The 11,211-nt window shown below is 37.6% G+C and overlaps 1 pseudogene; it reads left to right on the top strand.

Moving 5' to 3' along the window:
* The first annotated feature begins 7,816 nt into the window (after positions 1 to 7,816).
* On the top strand, positions 7,817 to 7,940 carry LOC145537321 (U4 spliceosomal RNA; annotated as a pseudogene).
* The last annotated feature ends 3,271 nt before the right edge of the window (positions 7,941 to 11,211 follow it).

The raw sequence follows: 11,211 nt of genomic DNA, 5'->3' as shown, positions 1-11,211 counted from the left end.
TAGCTCAATACAGGCAAGGTGAGTTCACTATTTCTTGAGGGTCTCTGGGACTCCTGTAAGTAGGGAGTTAGGGTAAGAATTAGCTTTATCTTTTATGAAGAGAGATAATTTAACAAGGCCAACCACCTCTATCACAAAGATTATTAGAATTACTTAGAAAAGACACCAACCTTAGCTAACTTCTTATTTTTTTTATATGAGAAGCAATTTAAGAACTGTAGAGTATTGAGAGAAGCCTTTTGAAACTGTCCCTTAACATAAAGTAAATCAATTAAGTTAACTTTGTTTCAGATTCTTTTAGGCCCCCACTGGATTTCCTTTCATTTAGTCTTATAAAAAAGTGTAGAAAAATCTAGTGATTTTCTAGAATTAAACAAATAGAGGGATTACCTTACAGCTCTGTTCTTAGATATGATATGATTTTCACCCTCCTTTTTCAGTCTATAATTAGATGAGTGGTAACTTGGCTGAATTTTAAAAGTTATCAGCATTGGAAACTCTAGATTTGAGTATATAAATATATATTTTTCTACAGTACCTGAATGGTCCTAAAATTAAGTTACTTCTCTGACCTTATTGATTTCTAGAGCTAGAACTTTGAAACTTGAAAGTTCTTGAAGAAACCAGAAGCAGAGGTTTCAAGTGTAGAGGTCCTAGCCGTCCTTAAAGGAGTGCCTAAGGAAAGGGAACCATCTAAAATGACTGTACATTTTTGTCAAAGGCTTTCTCAGCATCTATTGAAATAATCATATGGTTTTGATTTTTCAATTTGTTAATGTGGTGTATTACATTGATTGATTTGTAGATATTGAAGAATCCTTGCATCCCTGGGATAACGCTCACTTGGTCATGATGTATGATCTTTTTAATATGTTGTTGGATTCTGTTTGCTAGGATTTTGTTAAGGATTTTTGCATCTATGTTCATCAGTGATATTGGCCTGTAGTTTTTTTGTGGCATCTTTGTCTGGTTTTGGTATTAGGGTGATGGTGGCCTCATAGAATGAGTTTGGAAGTTTACCTTCCTCTGCAATTTTCTGGAAGAGTTTGAGTAGGATAGGTGTTAGCTCTTCTCTAAATTTTTGGTAGAATTCAGCTGTGAAGCCATGTGGTCCTGGGCTCTTGTTTGCTGGAAGATTTCTGATTACAGTTTCAATTTCCATGCTTGTGATGGGTCTGTTGAGACTTTCTATTTCTTCCTGGTTCAGTTTTGGAAAGTCGTACTTTTCTAAGAATTTGTCCATTTCTTCCAAGTTGTCCATTTTATTTGCATATAGTTTCTGATGATAGTGTCTTATGATCCTTTGTATTTCTGTGTTGTCTGTTGTGATATCTCCATTTTCATTTCTAATTTTGTTGATCTGATTCTTCTCCCTTTGTTTCTTGATGAGTCTGGCTAATGGCTCGTCAATTTTATTTATCTTCTCAAAAAACCAGCTTTTGGCTTTGTTGATTTTTGCTATGGTCTCTTTTGTTCCTTTGCATTTATTTCTGCCCTATTTTTTAAGATTTCTTTCCTTCTCCTAACCCTTGGGATCTTCATTTCTTCCTTTTCTGGTTGCTTTAGGTGTAGAGTTAGGTTATTTGTTTGACTATTTTCTTGTTTCTTGAGGTGAGCCTGTATTGTTATGAATCTTCCCCTTAGCACTGCTTTTACAGTGTCCCATAGGTTTTGGGTTGTTGTGTTTTCATTTTCATTCGTTTCTATGCATATTTTGATTTCTTTTTTTATTTCTTCCGTGATTTGTTGGTTATTCAGCAGTGTGTTGTTCAGCCTCCATATGTTGGCATTTTTAATAGTTTTTCTCCTGTAATTGACATCTTATCTTACTGCATTGTGGTCGGAAAAGATGCTTGGAATGATTTCAATTTTTTTGAATTTACCAAGACTAGATTTATGGCCCAGGATGTGATCTATTCCGGAGAAGGTTCCGTGTGTGCTTGAGAAAAAGGTGAAATTCATTGTTTTGGGGTGAAATGTCCTATAGATATCAATTAGGTCTATCTGGTCCATTATATCACTTAAAGTTTGTGTTTCCTTGAAAATTTCCTGTTTAGTTGATCTATCCATAGGTGTGAGTGGGGTATTAAAGTCTCCCACTATTATTGTGTTACTGTCAATTTCCCTTTTAATACTTATTATCATTTGCCTTACTTACTGTGGTGCTCTTATATTGGGTGCATATATATTTATAATTGTTATATCTTCTTCTTGGATTGATCCTTTGATCATTACCTGGTGTCCTTGTCTCTTTTCACAGCCTTTATTTCAAAGTCTATTTTATCTGATATGAGTATTGCTACTCCTGCTTTCTTTTGGTCTCGATTTGCATGAAATATCTTTTTCCAGCCCTTCACTTTCAGTCTGTATGTGTCTCTTGTTTTGAGCTGGGTCTTTTGTAGACAACATATATAGGGGTCTTGTTTTTGTATCCATTCAGCCAGTCTTTGTCTTTTGGTTGGGGCATTCAACCCATTTACATTTAAGGTAATTATTGATAAGTATGATCCCATTGCCATTTACTTTGTTGCTTTGGGTTCGAGTTTATAAACCTTTTCTGCGTTTCCTGTCTAGAGAAGATCCTTTAGCATTTGTTGAAGAGCTAGTTTGGTGGTGCTGAATTCTCTCAGCTTTTGCTTGTCTGTAAAGCTTTTGATTTCTCTTTCGTATTTGAATGAGATCGTTGCTGAGTACAGTAATCTGGGTTGTAGGTTTTTCTCTTTCATCACTTTAAGTATGTCCTGCCATTCCCTTGTGGCCTGAAGAGTTTCTATTGAAAGATCAGCTGTTATCCTAATGGGAATCTACTTGTGTGTTATTTGTTGTTCTTCCCTTGCTGCTTTTAATATTTGTACTTTGTATTTGATCTTTGTTAATTTGATTAATATGTGTCTTGGGGAGTTTTGCCTTAAGTTTATCCTGTTTGGGACTCTCTGGGTTTCTTGGACGTGGGTGGCTATTTCGTTCCCCATTTTAGGGAAGTTTTTGACTGTTATCTCCTCAAGTATTTTCTCATGGCCTTTCTTTTTGTCTTCTTCTTCTGAGACTCCTATAATTCGAATGTAGGGGCATTTAACATTGTCCCAGAGGTCTCTGATGTTGTCATCATTTCTTTTAATTCTTTTTCTTCTCTGCTTCATTTATTTCCACCATTCTATCTTCCACCACACTTATCCTCTCTTCTGCCTCAGTTATTCTACTGTTGTTTCCCTCCAGAGTGTTTTTGATCTCAGTTATTGCATTATTCATTATTGATTGACTCTTTTTTATTTCTTCTAGGTCCTCGTTAAACATTTCTTGCATCTTCTGAATCCTTGTCACCAGACTATCTGTTTCTCCATTTTGTTTTGAAGATTTTGGATCATTTTTACTATCATTATTCTGAATTCTTTCTCAAGTATACTCCCTATATCCTCCTCTTTTGTTTGGTTTTGTGGATATTGATCATGTTTCTTTACCTGCTGAATATTTCTCTGCCTTTTCATCTTGTTTAGATTTCTCTGTTTGGGGTGTCCTATCTGTATGCTGGAAATTTGTGGTTCCTCTTTATTGTAGAGGTTCCTCTTTGTGGGTGGAGCTGGATGAGTGGTTTGTCAAGGTTTCCTCGTTTGGGAAGCTTGCATCGGTGTTCTGATGAGTGGAGCTGGATCTCTTCTCTCTGGAGTGCAATGAAGTGTCCAGTATTGAGTTTTGAGGTATCTGTGGGTTTGGTGTGACTTTTGGCCGCCTGTATTTTAATTCTCAGGGCTATGTTGCTGTGTTGTTGGAGATTTAGCTTGGTATGTCTTGCTCTGAAACTTGTTGACTCTTGGGTGGAGCTTGATTTCAGTGTAGGTATGAAGGCTTTTGGATGAGCTCTTGTTGATTAATGTTCCCTGGAGTCAGAAGTTTTCTGGTCTTCTCAAGTTTTGAATTTTAGCCTCCTGCCTCTGCCTTTCAGTCTTATTCTTACAGTAGCCTCAAGACTTCTCCATCTATACAGCACCAATGATAAAACATCTGGGTTAATGGTGAAAAGATTCTCCACAGTGAGGGACACTCAGAGAGATTCACAGAGTTACATGGAGAAGAGAAGAGGGAGGATGGAGACAGAGGTGACCAGGAGGAGAAGAGGGAAAGTCAAAAGGAGAGAGACAGATCTATCCAGTAATCAGTTCCCTAAGTGTTCTCCACAGCCCAGAACACCCAAAGAGATTCACAGAGTTAGGTAGAGAAGAGAAGGAGGAGGGAGGAGATAGAGGTGACCTGGGGGAGAAAAAGGAGAGTCAAAAGGGGAGCGAGCAATCAAGCTAGTAATCACACTCCTAAGTAAAAATGAGTACTGAAGCCTGGATTCTTAATGGTACAAAAGTGATAACGAATACCAAAAAGCAAAGATTAAAAATCTAGCATAGTTTTAGACTCTCAAAAATACAATATTAAAAAAACAAAACAAAATCACAAAAATTATGAAATATCAAATTTGTTTTAAAAATAGGGTATTCTTTAAGGTAATAGTAGGTTATAAAAATGAAAATTAAAGGAGTAATAAAGAACTTAAAAATTAAAAAATGAGAGTAGTAAAATATATCTAGGAATTTCTCTGGAGCTGTTGAGGACAGTGTGGCATCAGTTCAGTTTCAGATAGTTCCTTGTTCCAGCTTATACTTCTTCTCAAGGTCTATAGGCCCCTTCCAATGTAGTCAATGCTAATAACTACAGGGTTTTAATCTATTGCACCTGTCACTTCCAAAGCGGTTCCCTCTTCTTTGTTTATTTTGGCTTCCTCTGTTTGCAAGTCCTTTCAATGTCTAATTTCCACCCTGACACAAGGGGGCAAAGGTGGTCTCTTATTTAGTCTCACTTGTTCAACTGTGCTGTGGGGAGGGAGGAACACTGCAAAGAAATATCACTGGCGTGTGTGGGGTGTGCTTGCAGTGTCTGGGCCACACTGGGTTTGCCCCCACTCACGGCCTATTTGCTTTCCCAGTCTACACTGCTCAGGATCCAGGATGCTCTGCAGGGGAACTGTCTAAAGCCATCCCTGGGTTACGTGCACTTCCGAGGTCTAAGCCACTCAGGCTCAGGTTTTCAGGTGCCCCACAAAGACACAGACTCAGTTAGACCTGAGTTTTGTGCCCTTCCCATGTCCAAGAAGCTCAGGTGACCAGGTGCTTGGCGAGTGCACTCTCCCAGGTGTGTGGTGCGTCTTATCACCTCCTGGCTCCCAGCCACTCGGTTTCCTGGGTGCGCAACGAGAGCGCCGTCTCAGGTGTGCCGTGTGTCTCCTCTAAGGAGCTGTCCTCTGACTGCAGCCCTCCTGGCAGATGTCAACCGTCCAGGATCCCAGGAAGACTTGGTTAGCAACTGGGAGCCTGCTCACAGTTTGGTAGAGGATGCCATCTCTAGGTCGAGATTGCCCCTCACCTTCTGGCTCTGGCTGTTGCCCGCCTGCCTCTCTGCCTCTGGTGGGGGGAGGAGCCAGTCCACACCTGGCTAGCTCTCCTCTGGTATTCGCTCAGTCCTTTGTTCTGTGTGCGGGCCAGGCCTTGCCTCAGGTTAGAGCTTTTCACGGGAAAGTTCTTTCTCTCTCTCTGTTTTTTCTCTCTCAGGCTATCCCAAGTTTGGGTTGCTATCTCATGTTAGCTCCCTCTGATTGTCCTCAGGGCATTCAGGCCCCATCCTTACCCTAAGCATGCAGCCTACACCTCCCTGTTCAGCCCCTGCTGGTGGATGCAAGCATCTGGGCTACTTCTCTGCTGGGAGTTGTGGTTAGGTGTGTAATCTGTGGGGTTTTTTTTTTTTTTTTTTCCTCCCTGTTATGTTGCCCTCTGTTTCCAAAACTCTCCACAGACCCACCAGTGAGAGGGTTTCCTGGTGTTTGGAAAATTCTCTTCCTTCATGACTCCCTCCCTGGGACATGTCTCCATCCCTAACTCTTTTGTCTCTCTTTTTATCTTTTATCTTTTGTCCTACCTCCTTTCAAAGAGAATGGACTGCCTTTCTGGGTGCCTGGTGTCCTCTGCCAGCATTCAGAAGTTGTTTTGTGTGATTTACTCAGCGTTCAAATGGTCTTTTGATGAATTTGTGGAGGAGAAAGTGGTCTCCCCATCCAGTTCCTCTGCCATCTTAAGACCACCCCCATGGTATCACTTTTGATCATTTTCTAGCAGCTAAATTACAGGAAAGTTGAAGGAAACACTAGTTGTCTTTGCTGGAAAAGCAAATTCATTCCTTTCTAAGTGACTCAGAGTGGCATTCCACTCAATATCAGTTGAGCTCAAAGGACACTCGTGAACTTCTATTGAATTCATTTCTATTGGAAAAAAAACTTTTGTGTTCAGAGATGTTTCTGAATGCCTTTATTTCAAACTGATCTAGCCTTGTTTACTTGCTCTAGGCCCAGCTGACCTTGAAATGTGTTGTAGTGAGAAGAGCCTGAACTCAGATCTCAGCTTTAAATAATTGCAACTGTGTGACTTGGTTATTTATCCTTTGATTTGTCTATTTCCTACTTTTCCCATCTATAAAATGGGAAAATGTTCATTTCACAGGATTATTATGAAGATTAAATAATATGTAATATGTGAAACATATAGAGCTCAGTACCTACCTATATAGATAGATGGTGTATATACACATATGCAGACTAAGGTCTGTCTCAATTCTTGCTTATCTTTGTAACCATGACAATAATTTCATCTACCATTTGCTATCTAAAGAGTGATACAGAAATATAAAGAAGGATCTCATTTTCCTGCTTCTTTACTGACTTAATGATTATCACGAATCTATAATATGTAAGCACAAGCACAGGATGCTGATACTCATAGATGCGCTCCATTTTGTTGTTGTTCAGTCGCTCAGTCATGTCTGACTCTTTGCAACCTCATGGACTGCAGCACGTCAGGTTTCCCTGTTCTTCACCATCTCCTGGAGCTGGCTCCGACTCATGTCCATTGAGTCAGTGATACCATCCAACCATCTTGTCCTCTGTCACCCCCTTCTCCTCCTGCCTTCAATCTTTCCCAGCATCAGGGTCATTTCCAATGAGTCAGTTCTTCGCATAAGCCTGCCAAAGTATTGGAGCTTCAGCATCAGTCCTTCTAATGAATGTTCAGTATTGATTTCCTTTAGGATTGACTGATTTGATTTCCTTGCAGTCCAAGAGACTCTTGTCAAGAGTCTTCTCCAACACCACAGCTTAAAAGCATCAATTCTTCAGCATTCCACTTAGTCAGCTTTTATTGTGCTATTGCCATAGGTGACACTCCAGCCACAGCTGCTTTGGAGACATCTGTGACTGTCCCAAAGGAGGCTGAGCATGAGTGTACTACTGGACCATCACAGAAAAACTGAAGAAAAGGCATACACATGCTCAAAGTATCAATAAATGACCATCAGCAGGATTTGTTGACCATTTGCGTCCCTGTCAACTCTTAGAAGTTCAGTCATGTTAAACACATTGGATAGATTAGCATTTAACATTGGTCAATAACACTTCCTTCTTTTTTTCCATAATTTGATAGTTCACCCTCCTGCCTAGGTAGCAAGGTAATTTTCACAAATTGTATTACAATTGCATGCTGTTTGTACATGATCAGGATTTGTTTGTTCATATGTCAGAATTTTATCATGGTGCAAGAAGTTTCATCAAGTAAAACTAGGCAAGTCAGAACTTTTAAAGGTTAGAAGCTACACAGTTAATTCAGGTAATCAAATCATGTACAAAAGTCATGGAAGTAATAAATTGCTATATTAAAATGTTCATTCACAATTTTTTTCTGATTCAAGTGGTTTTGTATACCAATTTTTTCTTTTTCATCAACTTTAATGTATCTTTGTACAGTGGCAATATTACAGCTCATGAAGTTTATCTGAGGCACAATTACTGTTTATTGAAATTTTTAGAACAATGATTTTTCCCATAAAATGTTAATTATTTCTATTATATAATTACACATTTTGATTTCAGAATTTTAATGAATATTTGAAGGAGAGATGTGACTAGGAAGTTCATTAGCTATATGATTTTCAAGGCCTGTTCTGAGGAGGCAGAGATTGACTATACATTTGAAAAAACACTAGTCTTAGAGAAAGGGCATGTGAGTTTTATCACCTGGAGTTTATTTTTCCTAGGCTCCCTCTTTCTAAGCTTCCATTTTCTCATCTGACAAATGGAGAAAATAATGCCTCTCTTATATTTCTCATGGACTTGGGTTTTCAGAGACAGTTACAATTTCAAATATTCTAACACTTTGACAGGACATTTGTCTTAATTTCTGGCTCACAAAGCCCAGTTACATCAAGTATTGTTGCATAACTAAGGTCGTAGAGAACTAGAAGCTACAATTCAACCTGACTTTTATATCTCTCATTTTATGTGCAATTATTGTACTCTTTGTCTTTATGGCTTTTAGGCTCAAGATAAAAGCTCCCAAAGCATGAGAGTTAAAAAAGCAGTGGTTCACATCTCCTAGTAACCTTCATTTTGTCATTCCTTTTAAAGTTTTCCTGAGAAATATGACAGTTTTCAACTCTCACAGAGACTGAAAGGATGGTTGAGGGAATCAGAGTCTTATAGATAGATTTTTGAGTTGGAAAGATCAATCCCTTGCTTTCAGGTGAGAGAAAATGAGTCCTGACAGAGTTCATTTATAACTCTCCATCCTGTGTCCTTTATGGAGGAAGAAGAAACAGTAGAAGAAAATTATTAGAGAATTATTGAGAAAAAAATTATGAGAAAAAATTTGAGAAAAATTAGAATAATTATTATAGATTTATAATATTAGAGAATAATTAGAAAAATTATTAGAAAAATTTTGAGAAAAATTATTGAGAAAAAATTAGAGAATTATTGCCAGAAATTGCCAAGAGATAGGAAAAGTAGCCAGCTGGTAAGTGTTAGGGTTTGCTCCAGTACAAGAGAAAAACAAAAGTCATATCTCCTATGGATGTACAGAATCTGGAAGCAGGGAACAAACAATGAAACTGGGGATTACATGACGTGTTAAGGGGAACAGGGTAAAGGCCTCTTTGGAGAGGCAATTATGCAACTACAACCTACTAATTTAAGAAAGAGAAATCCCATTGAAATATATAATGCATCAGGCTTTGGGACTTTCATGGTGGCCCAGTGGTTAAGACTTCATCTTCCAATGCAAGGGATGCGGATTTGATTCCTGGTTGTGGAGCTAAGATCCCACATGCCTCACAGCCAAAAAACAAAAGCATGAAACAGAAACAGTATGGTAACAAATTCAATAAAAACTTTAAAAAATGATCCACATCAAAAAAATCTTAAAAGAAAATATAATTCAACAGTCTTTATTCCCTAGGAATGCATTTCTGAAACAACCTGATATCAAGACAATGCTTATCCCAACAAAACTTCCAAAGTTTCAATGGCTGCAAAACTTCGTAGGTTTCTATAGTTGCAGTATAACAATGGCTGTGTTAGAATGAGGTGATGCAGGATAATTAAAAGTAGGAGATGAGTAGAGTCAAGTTGGGGCTGAAAGAAATATATTGAGTCATTGAGGACTAGTCTTAAAAAATTAAGACTAACTATAAACACAAGGAAACTACACTGGTGATGTACAGAGGTAAGTAGAAGTTTCTCACCTGCACAAATGTGTCCTTCTGACTAGGAAAAGTTCTTTGTGGTGATAACGTTACCAAATGGTATTTTTATAAACCCCAGGATACCTAGTGCAATGAGGATGTGGTAGCTTACCCATGACTTGATTATAGTTTTCTTTCATTTCTTATCAGCTAGATGATCATTTATTTATTCAGCATGCATATTACATTTATTGAATCACATATTTTATATAATAAAAAATAGAGATTAATATGGCACAGTCACTTGCCATTGAACTTTTCAGCCATGTACACGTAAAAAGTCACAATTCACTTATAAGGCTTTTTATCTTTGAAAATAGACAAAGAAGAAACCAATTTGACTAAGTTAAAAATAATCAGGAAGTTGTCTTTGACACTTTTATCAAATAGTTATTTGAAATAGTTTTATCAAATGTTTATTATGAAAAGTCTGTATTTCAAAAAGTCATATTACTTTCCCTATCTCTGTGGAAGATAGAGTGCTTTATATGATTTTCATAAAAATCCAAAGTTTATTCTGGCTATGTTTTGTTGCATGACTCTCTTGGGTACAAATACTTTGCTCTTGTGATAATGATTGTTTACCTTGCTGTAAGCAAAAAGATCTGCTTGAATATTTTTTCATTGATTTTGTTTTTCTACACACCTTCAATTTGTAATGAGAAATGAATCATAATGCTTATGCTGTACCAAAATGGACAACATTGGCAATCTGATTTATATACCCTAGACTATTTCTACTGACAGAGCAAATAGGACAATAGAACCAAAATGCTAGTTCGTACCTATTCCAAAAATGAATGAATCTCTAACCATTTTAAGATGATTCAATGAAAATTTCCTGCAATTCCCTTTTGTTACATCATCAGTTATATAAAGTAAAACATGCAAAGTCTAATGTTTTTTTCATATTGCAACACTATATGTTTAAGTAAATGGGATAAAGGAGAGTGCTAACAGGCAGCATTTCCCTATTTGTTGAAGATGATTTTGGAGTTTCTAGCTGTAAAGAGATTCAACCATCCCCTGAACAAACAGGCATGTATTTACTTTTTACTTAATAATCATCAGTTAGTTTCAAAAGATCATGCTAAAACAACAGCAGCTCAATAAGATTCTTCTGCTAAACCACTATGGCAGAGTCATCATAATCGTATTTATCTAGTGTAGGATAAAGAACACCAAGATCAAACCACAAAGCAAAAGGCAGAATCAGGAATTGGACCAAAGTACTAGGTTACTGAAAAGAGAAGCTAGAAATCAAGGTACAGTAACCAGGACATAAGGATATTAGATACACATTCCCAAACTGAAGTTAAGACAGGTAAGAATCCTAAGCCGGGAGGAAAAAAGAATTAGAGAAGCAGATTGTCAACATAGAAAATGGGGTCTGTAAAGGTGCCAGTAATGGTGGTTTTGATAGAGGCAGTGTTATTTCCTCTTTTTTAAAAAAAAATTATTTATTTTTAATTGAAGGATGATTGCTTTACAATATTGTGTTGCTTTCTGCCATACATCAACATGAAACAGCCACAGGCATACATATATCCCCTTCCTCTTGAACCTCCCTCCCGCTTCCCACCCCATTCTATCCTGAAGAGAGTAGCA

This window comes from Giraffa tippelskirchi, chromosome X (genome assembly GCF_054371585.1).
Source record: "Giraffa tippelskirchi isolate mGirTip1 chromosome X, T2T-mGirTip1v1.2.pri, whole genome shotgun sequence".
Classification (NCBI taxonomy): domain Eukaryota; kingdom Metazoa; phylum Chordata; class Mammalia; order Artiodactyla; family Giraffidae; genus Giraffa; species Giraffa tippelskirchi.
Note: the sequence above shows the minus strand (reverse complement) of the source record. Positions and strands in the feature narration are given on the sequence as shown.